The sequence below is a fragment of the Bubalus bubalis genome, chromosome 4 (genome assembly GCF_019923935.1).
Source record: "Bubalus bubalis isolate 160015118507 breed Murrah chromosome 4, NDDB_SH_1, whole genome shotgun sequence".
In the NCBI taxonomy this organism is placed as follows: Eukaryota; Metazoa; Chordata; class Mammalia; order Artiodactyla; family Bovidae; genus Bubalus; species Bubalus bubalis.
The window spans coordinates 91577085-91600992 of record NC_059160.1 but is presented as its reverse complement, the minus strand read 5'-3'; the positions used below and the strand labels follow the sequence as shown (position 1 = coordinate 91600992).

General features: G+C 43.2%; 1 long non-coding RNA gene and 1 other non-coding gene across 2 annotated transcripts; both read left to right on the top strand.

Moving 5' to 3' along the window:
• The first annotated feature begins 11 nt into the window (after positions 1-11).
• LOC112584601 lies at positions 12-997 on the top strand. The gene is made up of 2 exons (XR_003108906.2): positions 12-523; positions 712-997. It is a non-coding gene; the product is annotated as an uncharacterized LOC112584601 (long non-coding RNA).
• Positions 998-10150: 9153 nt separating this feature from the next.
• Positions 10151-10222, top strand: TRNAE-UUC. The gene has a single exon. It is a non-coding gene; the product is annotated as a tRNA-Glu (tRNA).
• Positions 10223-23908: the final 13686 nt, after the last annotated feature.

Genomic DNA, 23908 nt, shown 5'->3' with positions numbered 1-23908 from the left:
TTCCCGTACGTTGCGTTCCTTCGACAACGCATGCGTCTTTCCTGAGAGCTCATTGGTAACCATAGACCGCTGGCCTCGTGCGCCCCCGCGGCGAGCCGTGGACGCGAAGGCTAAGAGCGGAAGGAGGTCTAGGATTGGATGCCACCAGCACTTCCTGGTTTAGAGACGCCGGAACCCGGCTATCCCAGAGGGAGCAAGGGAGTATCTGCCCTTGGTTGGGTTGTGGTTCTGCGAAGCTCGGTCTTTGAGGGTCTGGTGACCCCTGGAGAAGCTCTAGGGCCTCCAGGTTTCCTGGCACCACCGCCCTTGTTTTCTGTCCGTGTGGCGCCAGGCTTTAGGGCTTTGGCGCGGCAGGTGCCAGACGGCAGTTAGGCAGGGCCTCTGGCCACGGCTTCTCCTTGGTCCTGGGAGGACCCCCGGCGCCCTCTAGTGCCAGTCAAGGTCTGGCCGCGAAGGTTGGCGGTCTGGGAGCGGCCCCTGCGTGGACCACTTACGCCGTTCTCTTTTGTGGGCGTTTTTCAAAGTAGGTCTGTGGGAATAATGTCTTTCATTAAGTGCCTCCTGAAGACCAAGCTTGGGTCTCAACCTTAAAGTCACTTTTGTGGGAGGCTGTCTCTGACCAGAAGGACATGCATTTTCTGCCATTACCCTCCGTGTATTTTCTTTATAGCATTTAACCACAACGTTTATACGTTTGTTTCTTTTGACCAGGTGCCTGAACCAGCCTGAGGTCAAGCACCTTCTTGCCTTAGTTACTGTTGTACTGTTCCGCCACCGCTAGGTGTCATGCCTGTCGCCTGAAGTGAAGTCGCTCAGTCGTGTCCTACTCTTTGCGATCCCTTGGACTGTAGCCTACCAGTCTCCTCCATCCATGCGATTTTCCAGGCAAGAGTACTGGAGTGGGCTGCCGTTTCCTTCACCAGAGGATCTTCCTGACCCAAGGATGGAACCTGGGTCTCCCGCATTAGTCGTTGCCCAATAAACATGTTTGACTACATTCATTAATCCCTGAAACTGGGAGGGATTGCCAGAAGTGATGTTGCAGGAAGGGGGAACCCCAGCTAGGGCCAGAGAGTGGGTTTTTCATCTAATAATCGGAAATGAATTGTATGAGGAGATACATATGCTGACAAAGCAAGAGACTTCATTAGGTAGGGGCGTCTGGACAGAGAGCAGCAGGGTAAGGGAACCCAGAACTGCTCTGCCACTTGACTCAGCCTCAGGTTTTATGATGATGGAGTTAGTTTTCTGGTTGTCTCTGGCAAATTATTCTAAGGGTTCTTTCTGGTGGCACATGCATCACCCAGCCAAGATGGATTCCAGTGAGAAGGATTTGGGGAGGTTGGTAGGACATATGTGAGGCAGGAAATGGATGGGCTTCAGTCTAGACATTTATAATTGGGCTCCTGTTCACGCTTCCTGGGATGAGCGCCATTCATCACCAGCCGCCTATACATTTCCTGAAGCAAAAGACAAATGCGCTCTGCTGCTGCTGCTGCTAAGTCGCTTCAGTCGTGTCTGACTCTGTGCGACCCCATAGACGGCAGCCCACCAGGCTCCCCCGTCCCTGGGATTCTCCAGGCTACACTACATATTTATGACCGGACTCCTGTCTATATTTTGAAATCTAGGCAAAAGGAAGAGAGTAAATAACCAGACATTAGGCATTTTTATGGCAGGGACAGAGTGGGACTAAACCCTATTAAAAGACTATAAGAGGTAATCACACACCTCCCATTCTTGGGACAAAGGAGACATTTCACATGTGCAGAAACTCTCCTTGGGGGTCAAAAGGAGGCGGGAGCTCCACTCCATAATATGTGATGCTAATACGTGATCCCATAGGCTCCTAGACTGAAATCTATCTTGGAAAAAACCTGCGCACTCATAGTGGGAAGGGTCCTAAGGCAGGTCAGATGTGGAAAAAGAAACCAGATAATTGGCTAAAGATAGACAAAGACCTGGAAGAACTGACCTATATAAATGACTTAACCACCTCTTCACTACACTCCTTATTCAGGGAGACACCCCACACCTTTCTTTCCTGATACACATCTCTGCCTTGCTTCTATCTTAACAAACTATTTCTCTCTGTGTTCTCCCACTTTTGGTTGTGCTATATCTCTAAAAATAAACTTTGTACCTGCGTTTAGTTTTTGCCTCCTTGAGAAATAAATTTTTTCATTAGGGGCAAAGTTCCAGGGAAAAATAGCTCTACCTCTAGCCCTTGCTGGTTTGGTGGCTAGGATTCCAGATTTTCATCCAGGCTACTCAGGTTCAATTCCTGGGCAAGGAATCAAGATCTCATTTTACACCACCACCCACTGCTGCCTTGCCAAAATCATACATACTGGCATCTCCTCTCTTTCACCTTACCTGAATTCCTCTGGTTGGTAGTAGCTTGTAGTTCCACTTCCTTACCAGGACCTGCTGTTTTAAGATAACTCATGCAAGTGGTTACTATCTTGCCTGATCAGGTCAGTGGTTCCCCTAACAACCCCCTACTGAGACTTCATTCTCAAGATATTCTTTGGGAACTGGGGCACGGGATTCTCTGTTCTGTAACTACTTCCTGCTGAGAGTGGGCATAGCCCTGCCTAGTAGAAATCTCTTGCCACCTGATCTAAATCAAGGTATTCTGTGCCTCAAATTAGCATTCATCCTAATAGTAACAGTTGGACCTGACTGTTGGACCCTGTCAGAAATGAACCGTGTAAACAGTTGAAGCAGACAGTGGCTAAGCATGAGGTCTAACAGGATGGTCATCGCTGGGCCAAGCAAAGGAAGGCAAAATTTGGGGTGAGGGCTGTAGGTTGTGTGACTTTTCCTCTGATTATTGATGGCGCAGTTAACAAGGCAGTGCTTCAAGGAGTCTTGTGCTCAGCTTGGCATTACTATCCTCTGCCTGGGTAGGGGCTCCAGTTCTGCAGAAGAATTCAGAGGTATTAGGCATATTCCTTGAGGAGGAACCAGGACCTTGCCCCAAGGCTGTACCACTATTCCACTATTCCTCCCTGGTTTTTACATTGCCTCTCTTCCCTGATTAGCAACTGTGTGAATTTGCCCTTTGAAGCTCAGGGAAGGTCCAGGAGACTGAAGGAAGTTTATATCCTACAAACAAGAAACAAGGGACACAGAAAGGATTTGTATTCTGGAGCCCCAGGGAGTCCTGCTGAGTTTTAATTTAGGAAACTGGGTGATGATGGCTCTGGCCATTTCCTGCTAAAATGAGGCATCAGTTCAGTTCAGTCTCAATCGTGTCCGACTGCGACTCCATGAATCGCACCACGCCAGGCCTCCCTGTCCATCACCAACTCTTGGAGTTCACTCAGACTCAGGTCCATTGAGTCGGTGATGCCATCCAGGCATCTCATCCTCTGTCGTCCCCTTCTCCTCCTGCACCCAATCCCTCCCAGCATCAGTCTTTTCCAGTGAGTCAACTCTTCGCATGAGGTGGCCAAAGTACTGGAGTTTCAGCTTTAGCATCATTCCTTCCAAAGAAATCCCAGGGCTGATCTCCTTCAGAATGGACTGGTTGGATCTCCTTGCAGTCCAAGGGACTCTCAAGAGTCTTCTCCAACACCACAGTTCAAAAGCATCAATTCTTCGGTGCTTAGCTTTCTTCACAGTCCAACTCTCACATCCATACATGACCACTGGAAAAACCATAGCCTTGACTAGATGGACCTTTGTTGGCAAAGTAATGTCTCTGCTTTTCAATATGCTCTCTAGGTTGGTCATAACTTTCCTTCCAAGGAGTAAGCATCTTTTAATTTCATGGCTGCATAGTCCTACCTCAATTTGGAGAATAAACACTGAATTGGAAGTATTTCTGAGTTCTAAGTCCTGGATCTGAGTTTAGTATGATTAAGATCTCAATCGCTTGGGAATTTAGGAGAATAAGCCTGAAACTCAGTCTGGACTTGCACTTCAAGGGAGACTTGGAACGAGATAGCCAGTTGTTTATTTTTTAATTTTTATTTATTTATTTTTGGTTGCACTGGATGTTGTTGCTGCATGCGTACTCTCTCTAGTTGCTGCATGCGTACTCTCTCTAGTTGCTGCAAGCAGGGGCCACTCTTCTTTGTGGTTCATGGGCTTTTCATTACAGTGGCCTCTCTTGTGGAGCGTGGGCTCTAGTTATGGCACACAGGCCCAGTAGCTCTGAGGCATGTGGAATCTTCCTGGACCAGGGATCAAACTCGTGTCCCCTGCATTGGCAGGTGGACTCCTATCCACTATGCCACCAGGGAAGTCCTGCCAGTTGTCTAATTTTATCTAAGTTTTAACTCCTGATGTAGTATTAACATATATATAACAGAAGCTATTGGCCATTACTTATGTCTCCCCTTTTTGATTAATATCTGATCTAAAACAATTTTATTCTCTAAAATATTTAATAGTTACAAGAGGATACTGTTAGGTAGTTAGAATAGGAAACAGGAGTCCAAAATGGGGGTGGCTGAAAGATAAGAAAGGGAAAAGCTGGCAAAAACAGAACAAAGCAAGGTTAAAGGAAGGTCTGAGGACTGGAGTGAAGACCTCAGGTAGAACAAACAGCACTCCTGGCTAGCCCAATTTACACAGGGAAGGCCTGGGGGGAGGAAAAAAACATATAAAAAGAGTAGCCAAAGGGCTGGGGCTCTCTCTTCTCTTCGAGTCTTTGGGTCAGCATTCCCTCACGCCTCGAGGATGTATTTTCCTGATATTTTCTAAATAAAACTGAGCTGTAACACGGAGCTGTAACACTGACCATCTGTTCAAGAACCGAGAGCTATAACACAGTCTGTCCAAGAGCTGTGACGCACCGAGGGCTTAAATGTCCGTCGCTTCAAATTTTTGTTGAGACGAGACAGAACCGAAGAGATTACACTTGCCTGACAGATACCTTGAAACTGTAAGATTGCAGCTGCTAGTGGACACTGATTTGAGAATGGCTAATGCCATTCTAGGAAGAAGGCGATGGCACCCCACTCCAGTACTCTTGCCTGGAAAATCCCATGGGTGGAGGAGCCTGGTAGGCTGCAGTCCATGGGGTCGCTAGGAGTCGGACACGACTGAGCAACTTCACTTTCACTTTTCACTTTTATGCACTGGGGAAGGAAATGGCAACCCACTCCAGTGTTCTTTCCTGGAGAATCCCAGGGATGGGGGAGCCTGGTGGGCTGCCGTCTATGGGGTCGCACAGAGTTGGACACGACTGATGTGACTTAGCAGCAGCAGCAGCAGCAATGCCATTCTAAGCTAGTCTGACATAGCTGTTCTCAGCAATACAGGAACGTGTCTGAAATCCACAACGGTCACCTAATTTTACCTTGAATGAATCAGTTAGTCTGTTTTGACTTTTGAATGCATTAACATTTCCCTCCTCAATGGCCAAAGCAGATGTTACTGTTAACAGTCTCTGTGCCTTTCTAGATATAGAAGACGCAAGAACTTGGGCTCATAAAATGTTCTGAAAATGGTTATCTCTAGGTCTGTTCTGCCAGTTTTTCTCACAGCACAGAGTGCCTCATTCCTGGTCTCCACCCTGAACTCCTTTCAGGGGGTGTTGAAGGTCAGTGGCCACAGTGGCCATTGACTGAGCTGTTTTGGTCAGTGGTTCCCCTAACAGTGGCATTCAGTTGCTTCTAAGAGTTAATAATCCCCCTGAGTACATATGAATATTCACCTACCATGGGAGGGTTGGCAGTGTAGTAGAAAGTCCATCCCATTTGGCCAGGGGTCTAGGTTCAAATCTGAGCCCTGCTGTTCCCTTTAGTGAGTGCGTGACCTTGGACATGTCACTTTAGTTGTAAGTTTATTTCCTCTACAATGGTACCTATTTTTATAAGACTTCTTTGAAGACCCAAGAAGAAGACAGTTGTGAATGTTCCCACAGTGTGTATTGCTTTATGGGTCACAGAGGTTTATAGTTGCATAGGTTGTTTATGCTTGAACCACTCATGTAATCAGAGGAAAATTTCTATAAATGAGTGTATTTCTGCAAGATGGGGATGGGTGGGGCAGAAAGTTGACTAATGCATGATTTCCATCTTCAGACAATTCCTAAGTCCTCTCAACAGCCCTCAATGTTTTTCTCAAGAATGTTCAGCTCTAGCACTTCCCTGGTGGTCCAGTGGTTAAGACTCTGTACTTTCAATGCAGGGGGCATGTATTTGATCCCTGATCACAGAAGTTCTGCATTCCGTGTGTTGTGACCAAAAAAAAAAAAAAAATTGTTAAGCTCTAAAATTCTAGAATATCCCAGAAAGAAGGGGCTAAGATCAATCAGAGACAGGTTTGTGGAGGAAATGGGAAAGAATTTTGCCTGGAAGGACGGACTAGAGAAAAGGTGTTTCATGTGGTAAAACAATATGACAGGCACACACAGGAATTCATTCATTCATTCCTCAATTATTTATTTACTATATACTGCCTCTTCCTCCATGCCCCCTCACCTTAATATGCACGCACTAAGTCTTGTCAGCTCTGTCTTCTCTTTCTTCAGTCGTCCAGCTTCCTTCTCTCTTCTGTGCCACTACCCTAGTCTAAGTGACAAGCCTCTAATCTAAATTGCCAGAGCAGCCTCCTTACTGGTTTCCCTTTCATCTATTTTGGCCTGCTTCCAATTAGTTCTCCATGCTGTAGCCAGAGAATGCTTTTGAAGTTGCAAATCTAAGATTGTCGCACCCTTTTGTAAAACCTTTCAAGTTTCCTATGACTCCAAGGATAAAGTTCAGACTCCTTAACCTGGCCTACAAGGTCTTGCATTACTGATCTCAGCCTACCTTCTCAGCCTCATCTCATATCGCATGGTATCTCTTTCCCCTTAGCTTTCTATGCCAAGAACCATTGACCTTTCAGTTCTAGAACAGGCCAGACAACTTTATGCCTCTGGGCTTTTACACATGTCAGTTCAGTCAGTTCAGTCTCTGAGTGGTATCCGACTCTTTGCAACCCCATGGACTGCAGCACATCAGGCTTCCCAGCCCATCACCAAATCCCGGCTTGCTCAAACTGTGTCCATCAAGTCGGTGATGCCATCCAATCATCTCATCCTCTGTCGTCCTCTTCTCCTCCTGCCACTTTCACTCTTTCCCAGCATCAGGGTCTTTCCCAATGAGTCAGTTCTTTGCATCAGGTGGCCAAAGTATTGGAACTTCAGCATCAGTCCTTCCATGAATATTCAGGACTGATTTCATTTAGGATTTGCAAATGTAGCTCTCTACTTAGCATTTCTTCCTTCCTTTTTCCTCTTGGCTTGTCTTTCAGGTTTCAGCTGAAATGGTAACAAAAGATAACATTTATTGGGTAGGTACTGTGTGTCATGTTGTTCTTAGTGTATAAACTCATTTAATCCTCACTATAACTTCAAAAGGTAGATACTATTGTTGTTGTTGTTAGTTGCTAAGTTGTGTCTGATTCTTTAATCACCCCATGAACTATGGCCCACCAGGATCTTCTGTCCATGGGATTTCACAGGCAAGGGTACTGAAGTGGGTTGCCATTTCCTTCTCCAGGGGATCTTCCCAACCCAGGGATAGAATCTTTGTTTCCTGCATTGGCAGGCAGATTCTTTACCATTGAGCCACCAGGGAAGCCCCTTATAAATAAGGAAAGAGAGGTTAAATAACCTACTCAGTATTTGAGTTAAAATTTAAACCCAGACCAATTGGGCACATGAATTACTGCTGCACTGTACATAAGCAGCATGATTATAGGAGACTTTTAACCCCACAGACTTAGGTTCCCCAGTTATTCATCTTGTAGCTAACTAAACTTATCCTTCATAGTACTTAAATAATCATAATTAATTAGTGGTGGCATTATACACTTAATGATTCCTCCCTGTGAGATTCTAAATTCACTATATTTCCAGTTCCTAGCACAGTGCCTTACACACAAGCGGTGCTCATTAAATATTAAATGAATAGATACCTAACTAAAGAGCCTCTTGATGAAGGTGAAAGAGGAGAGTGAAAAAGCTGGCTTGAAACTCAGCATTCAAAAAACTAAGATCATGACACCTTGTCCCATCACTTCATGGCAAATAGATGAGGAAAAAGTGGAAACAGTGACAGATTTTATTTTCTTAGGATCCAAAATCACTGCAGTGACTGCAGCCATGAAATTAAAAGATGTTTGCTCCTTGGAAGAAAAGCTATGACAAACCTAGACAGCGTGTTCAAAAGCAGAGACAATACTTTGCAAACAAAGGGCCGTGTAGTCAAAGGTATGGTTTTTCCAATAGTCGTGTGGACGTGAGAGTTGGATCATAAAGAAGACTGAGCACTGAAGAACTGCTGCTTTTGAACTGTGATGTTGGAGGAGACTCTTGAGAGTCCCTTGGACAGCAAGGAGATCCAACCAGTCCATCCTAAAGGACATCAATCCTAAATATTCATTGGAAGGACTGATGCTGAAGCTGAAACTCCAATACTTTGGCCACCAGATAGGAAGAGCTGACTCATTGAAAATGACCCCAATGCTGGGAAAGATTGAGGGCAAGAGGAGAAGGGGACAATAGAGGATGAGATGGCTGGATGACATGACTTTTTCAATGTACATGAGTTTGAGCAAACTCGGGGAGATAGTGAAGGATAGGAAAGCCTGGTGCACTGCAGCCAATGGGGTCGCAAAGAGTTGGACATGACTTAGCAACTGAACAAGTACCTGAATATAAGGTAATATTTTTCTTCTCAGATTAATTCCTCAGGGGGGCTTCCCTGGTCTTCCAATGGTTAAGAATCTGCCTTGCAAGGCAGGGGACACCGGTTCAGTCCCTGGTCTGGGCAGATCCCACATGCCACAGAGCAACTAAGCCCTTGCTGATCTTGCGCTCTAGTGCCCTTGAGCCACAGCTGCCGAAGCCTGCATGCCTAGAGACTGTGCTCCCGTGCTCTGCACCAAGAGAGTATTCCCCGCTTGCTGCAATTAGAGAAAGCATGCAAGAAGCAGCAAAGACCCAGCTCAGTTCAATTGCTCAGTCCTGTCCAACTCTGCGACCCCATGGACTGCAGCACACCAGGCCTCCCTGTCCATCACCAACCTCGGAGTTTGCTCAAACTCATGTCCATCAAGTTGAAGATGCCATTCAACCATCTCATTTTCTGTCATCCCCTTCTCCTCCTGCCTTCAATCTTTCCCAGCATCAGGGTCTTTTCCAATGAGTCAGCTCTTCCCATCAGATAGAAAAAGTTTTGGAGCTTCAGCATCAGTCCTTCCAATGAATATTCAGGACTGACTTCCTTTAGGATGGACTGGTTGGATCTCCTTGCAGTCCAAGGCACTCTCAAGGGTCTTCTCCAACACTGCAGTTCGAAAGCATCAATTCCTTGGAGCTTTCTTTATAGTCCAACTCGCACATCCACACATGACTACTGGAAGAACCATAGCTTTGACTAGATGGACCTTTGTCAGCAAAGTAATTTCTCTGCTTTTTAATATGCTCTCTAGCTTGGTCATAACTTTTTTCCCAAGGAGCAAGTGTCTTTTAATTTCATATCTACAGTCACCATCTGCAGTGATTTTGGAGCACAATAAAATAAAATCTGTCACTGTTTCCATTGTTTCTCCATCTATTTTCCATGGAGTGATGGGACTGGATGCCATGATCTTCGTTTTTTGAACGTTGAGTTTTAAGCCAGCTTTTTCACTCTCATCTTTTACTTTCATCGAGCGACTCTTCAGTTCCCTTCACTTTCTGCCATAAGGGTGGTATCATCTACATATCTGAGGTTATTGATATTTCTCCCATCAATCTTGATTCCAGCTTATGCTTCACCCAGCTTGGCATTTCACATGATGTACTCTGCATAAAAGTTAAATAAGCATGGTGACAATATACAGTCTTGACAAACTCCTTTCCTAAATTGGAACCAGTCTATTGTTCAATGTCCACAGACCCAGCGTAGTAAAAAATGTAAACAAATAAATAATTTAAAATATAATAATTCCTCTGAAAGGAAGTTTCCTTATATTTCTTGTTCTTACAAAGTGTCCTATTGTAGGTTCATAATGTCATATATATATATATATATATAATATTTTGTTTTGAATCAAAATATTGCTTGGGAGGATGCAACCTGATACAACCTCAGTCAGTGCTAGTTCTGCAAGGTTATAGAGGTCATTGGATGGAATCACTTAAAAATACAGGAGTGGGAGTTCCCTGGTGGTCCAGTGGTTAGGACTTGGCACTTTCACTGCTGTGGCCTAGGTTCAGTCCCTAATCAGGGAACTAAGATTCCTGCAAGCTGCAAGTGGGGCAGTGTCACAAAAAAAAAAAAAAAAAAAAAGCCAAAAAATTTAACACAGATTTAATGAATTATCCTGGGGTTAGGACCTCACAGTTTTAAGTTTTAGATGTTGTTGCTAACAAGTCTTTGAAAGCAACAGAAAGAAATAAAAAGCAACAGGACTTCCCTTGTGGTCCAGTGGTTGAGAATCCACCTGGCAATGTAGAGTACATGCATTCAAGCCCAGGTCTGGGAAGATTCCACATGCCATGGGGAACTTAAGCCCTTAAGCCTACAAACTGCAACTACTGAGTCCACGCGAGCTAGAGCCCTTGCTCTGCCATACGAGAAGCCGCTTCAGTGAGAAGCCCGTGTACTGTAACTAGACAGCAGCCCCCACTCACCACAACTAGAGAAAACTCGTGCAAAGCAGCAAAGACCCAGCCAAAAAAAAATAAGTAAAATTTTTCTAAGAAAGCTCAGGATTAGTAGAGATGATTGACATTCAAAAATAATTATGTTCTCATGTAATAGACGTTGTAACAGAGAAACGTCAAGGTACAATGAAAGTTAAAGGAAGGAGTAGTAAATTGCTAAATTCTGGTGGTGACAAGGTCATCCATGAAGACTGTCTTTTTTGGGGAACAGGAGAAGCTCATTCCCAGTGGTTGATGAAGGGAAGGAGAGAAAAGAAGGGCATCTACTAAATTTTATATGTTTATATGTATTCATGGGACTTCCCTCGTGGCTCAGTTGGTAAAGAATTTGCCTGCCAAGCAGGAGACCCAGGTTCAATCCCTGGGTTAGGAAGATCCCCTGGAGAAGGAAATGGCAACCCATTCCAGCATTCCTGCCTGGGAAATCCCATGGACAGATGAGCCTGGCAGGATACAGTCCATGGAGTTGCAAGAATCAGACATGACTTAGTAACTAAACCACCACCATATATATTTACAGAATAGTTTTGAAAACTATATATAGTGAATACCATTAGCCTCTGACCCACCCCTTTCATTCTAGCTGTTAATCTCCATATCCCAAAATGCTTAACTCCTGTTGCACAAAGATATCCAATACAGTACCCAACTCAGACTTTCCTGCACTGGGGACTGGGGGCAGAGGGGACTCTGAGAGTATCCAGGAGAGGCCTGGGAAGGTGTGTGGTGTGGTCTGACATCAACAGCCAAAGATACGTCTTGTCCTCTGGTCTCACCATGAAGAGAGTAAGATTTGAACTACATAGTGGAGGATAAATTGGAGATTGACTGGCAGACAATGGAGGAAGGACTTTTTGAGAAGAGGGAATAGATTACATGAAGATCAAAGGCCGAAGCTTCAGGGAAAGAAAAATCTCTTTTGCTAGTGTTACAGCAAAACGAGTGAGTGAGTGGCCTCACTCAGAAATGAATGAGTGGCCTTTGTCACCAAATACCTGTTGTGGCAGTCCAAACTCAGGTTGGAAAAGAATTTCCAGACACAGAGTATTGCAGAAAGGACTGAGTTTATTAAGAACAAAGAGCAGAGATAATGTGGGTGCTGCAAGCACTGCAGGCCGACATCTGACAGGCCAGGAAGAGCCGATGGCATGCTATTAGAACAGTGGATCAGCTCAAGGGAGAGCTGACCCAGGGGAGAACAGAGTTCATTTCTGGGAGATACTGTTAGAACAGCAAGCCAGCTCAAGGGAGAGCCGATGCTTTTTGTGGGTTAGTAGCCAATTTGTATAGTTTCAAGACAGAGAAAATTCCTGCTGGAAGCGTGGCGTTAGGTGATTGGTTAGGGTGCTATACGGTGAGTACAGGGGTGGGTATTTTTGCCTCATTTAAGATCAGGAAGCTGACCTGTAAAAAGCAAGGGGGCTTTTGGCAATGGTTACAATGGGGCTCAGTCAGTTCCAGGGACCTTAGTACTGGGCTTTGCTTCTGTGCCCTTGCTGTGACTCTGGTATGGGACTCCATAATACCAGCCCAAGAGGCCTGCAAGAGTTAAGCAATCTTGGTTATTTTTGAGCTATTACTACTAACAAACACTTGTAGCTGGACTTGTCCTTCAAAAAGCTAAACAAAGCTAATTGCTGTCTTGACTACATATGAGTTGTACTCTGCACCTGGCTTTCTTCTCTCCCCTATACTCTCTTGTAGCACTCTACATTTCAAAAAAGATTATGAGCTGGTAGCTTTAGTGACACCAGACCCCAGCTGCTGAGTTGCCGGATGCCAGCTGTGGCCATTTTGAAACTTTGCCAAAAAAAATAAAAAAGAAGCAAGACCTTCAGGAGGATAAAAAACCTCTCCCTATTACCAAGAGAAGGGGGCACCGTCTCCAAACTCCAAACTCTGTCTCTGTATTTCTATTCGGCATCAGTGGACAGGGAGACAATATTTTGGCAACACTAGTACAGATAATAGACACAGTGATTTGCCGCCTCTAGATACTAGTTTATTGAGTTTGACAGGCTGATTTCAGACAGATTATTCTTCTTCAGGCACTGGAAAAAAGAATCGCAGGATGAAAGAATTTTAATAACCAGTGGTTAATGCAACTTTATGATACTCAAAGCAAGATTAAAAACTTCATAATTCCATTTATTTTTTCTTACGTATTAAAAATTTTTCAAGGGAAAGAACAAAGAATATTATAATATTCATCAATATATCCACCACCCAAAATGAATAAATGGTATCATATCTATTTTTTTCTTCCAAGTCCTACTTCTTTTCCTTCCTTTAGGTATCCCTTTTATATCGGTCTACTTCTAATGCTTAAAAAAAAAATACATGTACTATATACTACTTGTGGTGTGTGTGTATGTATATATACATATATACTTCTGGATATATACTATATAGTATTTTTAAATGTTTGTAAAATTCATATAATTCGTTTAGTGTGACATTTTTGTTTTGTTTCCCTCAGTTCTGTTTTCAAAATTCATCCACATAGACCAAGTTCATTAATTGTAGCTGCTGTGTGGTGTTCCACCACATGAATACACTCCAATTTGTTTATTTGCTACCGATAGACATGTACTTCATTTTCAATGTTTCATTATTACAAACTCTACATTACATGGAACAGGCTTTAACATGTCTTCTTGTTTTTATTAATGAGAGTTTCTCTTAAACAATGTTTTCAGAATGTTTTTCTATGTAACTAACTCATAGTGACAAACATCTTTATATCAAGACCCTGCTCATGTATGAAATAAATGTTTAATAAGATGATACCTACTTTTGCCACATGCACTCTATTTTCTGTTCTGTTCCTTTTTTGTAAAATGCTGAATGTATCCAATAAATTTATTCATGACCTACTAATGGATTGAAAAATACTGCTGTAAGGCAGCAGATTTTCTGGTTCCAAAGATATGTGCATTTTCAACTTCAGTAAATATGTATTGTCAAGTTGCTCTCCAAAGTGATTGTGTCTGTTTTACAGGATATGAGACTCCTAGTTTCTTCACATCATCGCCAACACTTAAAATGGTCAGACTTTTAGGTTATTGTGAATCCAATAGATGTGAAATGAATCTCATTGTTGATTTTGCATTTTCCCGATTACTAGAGAGGTAGAGTAAGTTTTTCTATATATTATTGGTTATTTGGAATTCTTCTGGAAATTATTCATGCCTTTGTCCATTTTTCTATTGGGTTGTTTATCATCTTTATTATTGTTGTTGTTGCTGGTTTGTAGGAATCCTGTACATATATCCGTCTTTTTCAAATATATTTGTATGTTGCAGATAACTTCTCCCCATTCCCTGTCATTTATATTTTAACCTTAAGATGTCTTTTATGTAGGAGGTTTTAAATTTGTTATAATAAGTTTTATCAAAATTTCCCATTTTTTATAATTTGATATAAGAAATTAGATCATGAGTATATTCTTTTTTTTTTAAGATAATTTTGAAGGTTCTGTTTTACAACTTTAGGTCTTTCACTCACCTAGAGTTTATTTAGCCTGTGCTTTTTCTGTCTTCTGAAACTTTTAGTGCTCACCATTTGATTCTTCACCACATTTCTCTCTAGTGTGAAGTCTCTGACACTCTAGCCAGCTTACCTCCTCCCTCTGAGTCTTTCTCTTAGAAACGACAGAATGGGAACATAAGTGAGGATCCAGGTTTAGAAAACTAGCTCTTTGAAAGCCTGTAAAGAAGAAGTGGCAAAGCTGAGGTAAAAGGAGACATCAAGAGGCATCCTTGCAAAAGATGATAGACTGACTTACGCTGGGTGGCCCCTTCTTCATCCTTCACACCAGGACTAGGAACCCAAGATTCCTGCAAGAAGAATTATGCTTGTGGGGAGAAAGAAGTGTTTCAGAGGACAGGCCCTGAAAGAAATGATGTGTAGACTTGAGACAGGATCCTATGTCCTATGACTTTTTAAAAAGACTTTTTGTTTTGTATTGGGATATAGCCAATTAAGGCTTTCCATGTGGCTCAGCTGGTAAAGAATCTGCCTGCAACGCGGGAGACCTGAGTTCTCTCTCTGGTTTGGGGAGATCCCCTGGAGAAGGGAAAGGCTACCTACTCCAGTATTCTGGCCTGGAGAATTCATAGACTGTATAGTCCATGGGGTCACAGAGTCAGACAGGATTGAGCGACTTTCACATAGCCGATTAACAGTGTTGTGATAGTTTTAGGTGAACAACAAAGGGACTCAGCTATACATACACACAAATATATATCTCCATTCTCCTCCAGTTATGTCCTAAAGCCCTTCTACATCTACTTTCTTATTTTATCTCTCTCCCCTACCTTCAAACCCTGTGAGATTTTTTTTGTCTTAGACTAGAAGACTGTGAAAGTGAAGCATATAGAGTCACATAGAAGTTTTTGGTGAAGTTAAGGAAGAGCCAGGTCTCCTATCATCAAACTAGAAGGTTTCAGGCAAGCCCAGCTTGAAACCAAGTTGTGAGAGAAGACTTGTAAGAGAGGAGCCGTATCCCAAAATTACAAGAAGTAACCTTTGATTTCTAGTGTAATCTCGGCAGTCAAAATCATCAAAAAGCCTTTATTGGAGCCTCCTTGCAATGAGCAATTAAGGTAGACACTGAAATAAATTTAGAACGTATTGCTCACGAACACAGTCTAAGAATTCACACTCTATGAAAATTAATATAAGCAGATAAGCAAAGGACATATCTATATGACAATAAAGAAGATGTGGACCAATGGACAGTAAAGTATTAACATCAAACATGTCAGAAGTCACTGCAATTCAAGGAAAAGAGCCTTTCTGGGAGAAGAGCAGAGCCTGGTAGGTGATGAGGGTTCAAGTTCAGGGAAACTATTACCGAACAATTAGGGAGGGCAGGTCTCTTGCCTTCTAACTTCTTCCACTCCCTTCTACCCATCACACACATGCCCCACCCCAAACTTTTCCTCTTCTAGGCAACATAACCCTTGCCAAGGCTCAAGATCAGAGGAAGTTTTACTTTGTGTTAGTCTTTGATTCTGAATTAGGGACCTTTACCCAGCATCAGTGGGAACCACCCTCAGGAGCCACTTTGTGCTCCCTGGCACGTCCACAGCAATTAGGGCAAAAGGACAGAGGTAAGGACTCCTGGAGGGAAGGTCTCCCCACCCCGCTTTGGCAGGGTCACCTGGGATCTCTACCATCGGCCTTGATACTCACTGTGGCACATGGCTCATTACTCCACCTGCCCCATTCACTGAGCTTCTCCTGCCTTTGGTTTCTGTGGGAAAATGGAAGCCCTTGTTCCAAGGTATTCTCAGGGCAGGCACCTCTGCACATTCAGCGAGATTCGTCGGTGTCTCACATAGCTGAATGAATATTAGAAAGACTCCAAGGATTTCGCAGTTTAATATCACTCTCAGAATATCACTGTCAAATGTTCTAATGTAGGAAAATAAAGGACTAATATGTTCACATATACATGCAAATATATATGTTACTAACTGTACAGGCATTGCTCAGGCGGAAGTCATTGGCTCTGTCTCAGGGTCTTCACACGCTCTTTTCCCTCTTCCTGGAAGTTCTCCTCCAGATAGTTATTCCTGTGACTTGCTCTCTCACTTCAGTCAGGTTTATCCTTCAAAGTGAGGTCTTCCCTAACCAGTCCCTCTAAAATAGTCCTTATCTCCCACCTCTGGCTCTTACTGCTTCTTACTGTGCTCTTTAAATTTATTTCTGAAATAGAATTTATCATTGCCTGACATATGCTTACTGACTTATTATCTTTACCCATGTCCCAGAATGTAAGTTCCCCAAGAGCAGGAATTTTGTATGTCTTTTTTGTTTGTTTAAAGATTTTTTTTTCTAATGTGGACCATTTTTAAAGTCTTTATTGAACTTGTTACAGTACGGCTTCTATTTCTGTTGTTGTTCAGTCACTAAGTCCTGTCCAACTCTTTGCGAGCCTTCTAGCACACCAGGCTCCTCTGTCCTCCAGTATCTCCCAGAGTTTGCTCAAATTCATGTCCGGTGATGCTATCTAACCATTTCATCCTCTGCTGCCCTCTTTTCCTTCTGCTTCTGTTTTATGGTTTTTTTTTTTTTTTTTTTGGCCATACGGTGTGTGGGATCTTAGCTCCCCGACCAGGGATTGAACCCACACAGCCTGCATTGGAAGACGAAGTCCTAACCACTGAACCACCAGGAAAGTCCCGTATGTCTTAACTGCTGCTATTTTCCAGTGTGCAGAACAGTATCTGGCACAGAGTAGATCCTCAGTGCTGTATTATATGAATGAAATGAAATGGAACAAATATGTGTTTGTGTGTCCTTATTCTAATGTTGTTTGGTGACATTAAACAGAAGAGACTGATATGTCTTTCTAAACTAATCCTATTCAGCTTTGGAAACTCGGTCATTCTGAACCGCTGACCCTACCTCTTGAGAAGACTCCTCCCCAACCTCTTTTTAGTACAGGTGACTCACCCTCTAACTCCAAGGGTCAGCTTATATCTTAGGTACCCCTGACCACTATTTTTGGTTTAAGATATGGCTCATAACCCAAGATAGGTGTCAGACAGAGCCCTCCCTGAGATTTTTGTTGGAACGATAAGGGAAAAGATATCTATCTGCTAGTGGTGAGGATTCCATCAGCCCAGAGCAGATGGTGCTTCCACCATGCAGGCAGAGCCTGTCTGAGAATAAACCATGCTGGGACTGAAGTAGAGCCCAGAGTGAGAGGGAGTTAGTAAAAAGAGACTAGTGGATGGTGGCTTGGTTGATATTATCTGAGTCCCCAGGTGAAGCCCTGTCCAAATTCACTGTACCATTGGGTTATGTGTGTGATTTATGTCTCTTTGAGCATGGTTTGAATTGGGTTTCTATCATGAATAAGCAGAGACCAAAACAAGGGAATTTGCTGGCGGTGCAGTGGTTAGGACTCGGTGCTGTCACTACTGGGGCCTGGCTGCAATCCTTGGTCGGGACACTAAGATTTCTGCAAAACTCAAGGTGCAGCCAAAAAAAAAAATCTAATGCCCATTTAGCTGTATAATTTATATTACATCAATTTTCATTTGTTTACTAAATGGCACATGCAGGTTTTTACCTAAAACTTTTGAACATTTCTATAGCTTACAAAATAATCTTGTATATATGACCACTTAATTTTAGCACAAGTATGTGAGGTTGGGTATAGATGATTCTTTTGGTTGGCTAGACTGAAGATCAGAGAAATCAAGCAATTTACCCAATAACAAACAGCTAATAAATGTCAGAGCAAGAACTCTAAGTAGGTCTTTGGCTCTATTCTATGGCTTGTCAACTACTTAAGTAACTGTAGACTTTCTTTCCGAATTTCTTTTGTTTCTCTATTTTTAAAAATTAAAAAAAATTTTTTTTGTTTTAACCACGTTGCGTGGCTTGTGAGATCTTAGCTTCCCAACCAAGGATTGAACCCACACCTTTGGCAGTGAAAGCACAAAGTCCTAACCACTGGACCACCAGGGAACATCCCCCACTCCCCCCCGCCTTTTTTTTTTTTTTTGTCTCTCTTAATAGAAGAGAAGCTCTCTTAGAGATAGGACCTTGCTCTTCACCTTGAGTCTTTTAATCCCTAGGTCAGCTCCCTGGAATAAGTGGGGCTCAGAGTGGAGGGTTCACTCTCTCTGAATGCAAGGGTAGAGTTTGCTAGGTCTAAGGAGTTTGTAATCGGCTGCTGAAATAATGCATATGGATCACGGTGGTGGTTTTCCATTTTTTTTGACTGCCACAGTAAGAAAAATATTTTACATCAACCCAGTATACACACACATATTATTAAAATAAAGTTTCACAAAATAATACCTACTTTAGTGCTTGTGACATTCTCTGATATCTCCTATTCCATTTTTTTTTTTACAAATTCTAATTGTGACACACTAAATTGATTTCATAATCCAATAATGTATTGAGACTGAGCTTGAAAAGCATTGTTATAGGTTGCATATGTGTAAAGTCAAATCCAAGCTAAAGTTCACATCCCATGAGAGTCAGGAAAGGGTTTAAAAGGTGGGTGGCATTTGAGTTATATCTTGAAAAATGGACAAGATTTCAGTACTAGAAGCGCAGATGGAAGTAACAATAGGAGTCAAGGTGCAGGGTTAGGCAGGCTCAGGGTGTGTTTGGGATGGAGAGAATATGATATTCAGCTGGAATGAAAGGTTTGCACAGTGGAGAGGTGAAAGATGGGGTGGAAAGAAGGCTGGAACCATGGCATGGGAAACCTTGAATGTCAGATGAAAAATCTATTCTTTATTTAAATTTGATAATGTGGGCAAAACATCTTCCACAAGGCACTCAGTCAATCGTGCTCCCTTCCGCTTTCTTCTCCTTTACTCTGTAGGCAGTAGGGAGCCTTTGGTAGTTTCTAAGGGGGGAAGAGAAATGATCAGATTGACCAGGAGGATATGAGGTTATTGAGGTCAGAGCAGTGGAAGCCTAAGCAGGAAGGTGACAGTGGAAATAGAAAGACAGGAACACCTGACTTGGGCAGATAGGCTATAGTCATGAGCATCGTGTGATGAGAGAGATGATGAGGAATCAAGAGAGCTTTTCATTGCCAAAATTCCAGAAGCTGCAAATACAGGGAAATTGTTGGAACAAGATGATGTGAGGAGAGAGGAGGATAGCTTGGGATGCAGCAACGTTGACTTTCCAGCTGGATGTCCAGGGAAAGAGACAGAGGTGGCTGTAGCTTGGGGGAGGAGGCTACAGAGACTAACCCTCGGGAGTCATCCTCAGGAAGGTGAAATGCTTCTGGGGCTTTGAAGCAATGCTGCCAGCCTTGGAGTCTTCCCTAAGGCAGTGAGAGTGCCCAGGACAAAGTTCTGGCCCTGACAGAGGATTCTAGATAAAGAAATAGCCAAAGCAACTCCATGGGCTAATGCTACGGGAAAGGGAAGAATACAGTTTAGGGTGACATAGAAAACACACTCACTCAGAGACTGGAATTACAGAGGGCATTCTGGAGGAAGGAACATCTATTTATTTATTTGGCTGTGCCAAGTCTTATTGCAGCATGTGGGATCTTTAGCTGTGGCATGTGGAAACTAGTTCCCTGACCAGAGATGGAACTTGGATTCCCTGCTTTGGGAGCATAGAGGCCCAGCCACTGGACCACCAAGGAAATCCCTGCTAGAGGAAGGAATATCTAAAGTGAGACATCAGCAACTTCCCTAGTGGTACAGTGAATAATACTCCACTTGCCAATGCAGGGGACACAGGTTCGAGCACTGGTCCAGGAAGATTCTATAGGCTGCTGAGCAACTAAGCCCATGTAGCACAACTTCTGAGACCGAGCTCAGAAGAGTCGCAACTACTGAGCCCATGTGACGCAACTACTGAAGACTGTAGGCCCAGAGTCTGTGCTCCGCAACAGGAGAAGCTACCACAATGAGAAACCCATGCACTGCAACGAAGAGTAGCCTCTGCTCAATGCAGCTAGAGAAAGCCCATGCACAGTAATGAAGACCCATGCACACAAACACACAAAAAGAGTAAATGGGCCTTCCTGGTGGCTCAGTGGTAAAGAATCTGCCTGCCAATGCAGGAGGCATGGGTTTGATCCCTGGTCCGGGAAGATCCCACACGCCACGAAGCAACTAAGGCCATGTATCACAACTGTTGAGCACTGGAACCCAGGAACTGCAAACCCTAGAGGCTGTGCTCTGCAACAAGAGAAGCCAGAGCAAGGAGAAGCCTGTGCACCGCAGCTGGAAGGTAGCCTCCACTCTCCACAACCAGAGAAAGGGCTGTGCAGCAACGAAGACCCAGCACAGCTAAAAATAAATCAAATAGAAAAATAAGAATATTTTTTAAAAAAGTGAAGTGAGACATGAATGGTGAGTAGGAGTTAGAGGATGGGCAGAGCCAGAATGCTGTAGCATAGGCACAATAAGTGAAAAGACAGGGAGGTAAAAGAGAGCGTCGGTGCATTTGGGGAGCAAAAAATGTAGGGAATATCCTTGTGAGGCTGGTATCATACTCAGTTCAGACAAAGAAATGAAACAAAGTTTTAATAATTTACCCACGATTTCTCAGTTGGCTTGACCTGGTATCCAGGTCTATTTTACCCTTAAGAGGCTGTTCTTACTCTCACTGTCCCACGAGTGTCTCTAATGCTGAGGGGGTCCCCAGTATTATTACACTGAAAGTCCAGACAGATTGCTTGGAATTAGAAGAGGACGAAAGGAGTGAACCTAAGGAGTGCCTACATGTAAGAAGTAGGAGGAAGAAAAGTCCCAGTGAAGGTAGGCGAGAGAGACAATTCAAACAGAACAACTCAAACAGTACAGTGTGATGGAAGCCAAAGACAGAGTTGTAAGAGGAATGGTATCACATTTCAAATATGGAGAGAGTTGTAGAGTTAGTGGTTTCTGACCCTACTTGGCAATGATCCCATTTAGCTAATAAGAACGTAATTTCTAGGGGAGAATTACAAAAGGATGGAAAAAAAAATGAGTGTTAAGGAAGTAGAGGAGTGCAAACCACTTTTGCAGATATGTTAATTTCTGGATACAGGAAGTCCTAAGAAGCACAGCCAAGCTTTTCACAGTGGCAGTATTGTAACCAATGAGGTTTATCCGAGGCACGATTATCACTAATTGAAGAAAATAAATAAATAAAAAGAAGGGAAGCCAACTTCGAGTTAGAGGCAGTCTGTTATTAGGAAGTGATCTTGGGATAGACACTAAGGGAAGGGAAGGAAGCAGTCTGCAGAGGAGAAGTTGAGCTGTAATGTAGGATAAAGGCTGAGCAGATCATCAGAGCTGTCCCTGGTTGGGGTGAGAGGGGTGAATCTTCACCTTCCCACATAGATCAGTCATTTGATGTGGACTGCCTGAGAAAGGGGTAAGACGTGACTCTCGAGGCCAGTAGCATTCTCATTCCAAACAGAAGTGTTAAGTCCTTCATTCTCAAAGGGAATACTTCCTGTGCATTCCAGTGTCATCAGAAGGAGAAATATTTTTAAGATAAAGACTTCATTTTATCTCTCTTCCCAGGTGGCTCAGTGGTAAAGAATCTGCCAGCCAATGCAGGAGACAAGGGTTCGATCCCTGGGTTGGGAAGATCCCCTGGAGGAGGAAATGGCAACCCACTCTAGTATTCTTGCTTGGAAAATCCCATGCGCAGAGGAACCTGGCAGGCTACAGTCTACAGGATCTCAAAGAGTTGGACATGATTTAAGAATTGAGCACACACAAAAAAACTCCATTTTGGAAATAGATACATAAATATAAACAGATATTTTTATTATAAATAAATATAAACAATGAAGATGAATCATTATGCTATAAACAGATATAGTATAATGATACATCTTCATTGCTGGACAGTCATAACATATTAAAACAATGGGATGATACATTTATGGAATACCTGCTATATATCTGGCCTTTGTTAGCACCAGGTGTACAAGATAAAATAATTGCCCCTATTGAGAAGCTTACATTTTAGTGGGAGAAGAAAGCACAAAAACATTAATCCATAGGAGCTGTGCTTACCTTATTTGTACTGTATCTGTACCACCCATATTCTGCCTGATATATAATCAATTTTCAATAAATGTATTCAGAATGAGTTAGTGCTAGAGTAGAGTAAGAAGTGTTTGGGTAGCAGACAGAATATAGGGCTAATGCTGCCTGGAAGAGGGCATCAGGGAATGCTTCAACAGAGGGGGATATCTTAATGGTTAATGGTAATGGGCTTCCCAGGTGGCACTAGTGGTAAAGAACCCGCCTACCAATGCGGGAGGCAGAAGAGACGTCAGTTCCATCCCTGGATTAGGAAGATCCCCTGGAAGAGAGCATGACAATCCATTCCAGTATTCTTGCCTGGAAAATCCCATGGACAGAGGAGACTGGCAAGCTACACTCTATAGGGTCACAAAGAGTTGGACACGACTGAAGCGACCTAACACATACACAATAATAGTGACAATAAAAAAAACAACAGCAATAATGAGTTTTCCAGGTAAGGAGGGTATATGACTATTAACGTAACTGACGCCATCATGCCCAAGATGGCATCAGTTCCTTTTGTCTTTCACTGACTCGACCCAGGACTATACTGTGCTGAGAATCACTTCTCTGTTGTCAGGTGCTTTGTAGTTAATAGGTACTGTTTAATAATCATTTAGGATCAGGTGGCACCTACGCTCTGTTGATTCTCAAACAATGCAGCCTTTGCTGAGGTATTCCCATGAGACTAGTTACCCATTCATACATCTTGCCTTGGGAATGCAGGTCCTGTTTTGAGCACCTACCCCCATACTCTAGTTTAACAGTAAGATTGTCCCAATGGACATTGTGGTGTGGAATGTAGTTTTAAAGCCTTCTGGATATTGTTTACCTAATTCCACCCTGTGAGTAAGTTACCATATAATAAACGGAAACATGATTACATGGAACTGCCTGTCTTGCTTTCCTGTCTCAAGATGCCATCTCAGTTTGATGGGTGCTTTTTGTTCCCTCTGTCCTCCAACGAAAAGGGAGTTGTGGGAGGACTTAGGAGGGGGCTTCCTGGGTGGCTCAATGGTAAAGAACCTGCCTGTCAACGCAGGAGACACAGGAGATGCGGTTTCCATCCCTGGGTTGGAAAGACCCCCTGGAAGAGGAAATGGCAACCCACTCCAGTATTCTTGCCTGGAAAATTCCATGGACAGAAAAGCTTGGCAGGCTATAGTCCATAGCATCCCAAACAGTCGGACACAACTAAGTGACTGAGCAAATATGCACGGGAGGAGTTACTATCAGGCAGTTAGTTGTTCAGGGACTACAAAAGTATGAAAAAGAATAGTGGGAGAGTGGGTGGGAGGTGAGCATGGAAGGAAAAAAGTCTCCTATTCAAATAAAAAGCACACATGATACAGATACAGATTAACATCTACACAGCAATCAGTTGGCTATTGTGGTAATGTGAAATGTTCAGTGAATTTACATAAGCTTGAGATTTGAATGGAAGGAAATTGTTTTAGGTGTATAAGATGGAGGTATGATGGCACGGTAGTTCGGATGCTGGCTCTTGGATCTAACAAATTTTTATTCAAAGCCTGGCTCTACCACTAACTTGCTGTTAAAGTTAAATTGAGTGAGTTACAGTCACTCAGTTGTGTCCGACTCTTTGCAACCCCATGGACTGTATGTAGCCTGCCACACTCCTCTATCCATGGAATTCTCCAGGCAAGAATACTGGAGTAGGTTGCCATTTCCTTCTCCAGGGAATTTTCCTGAC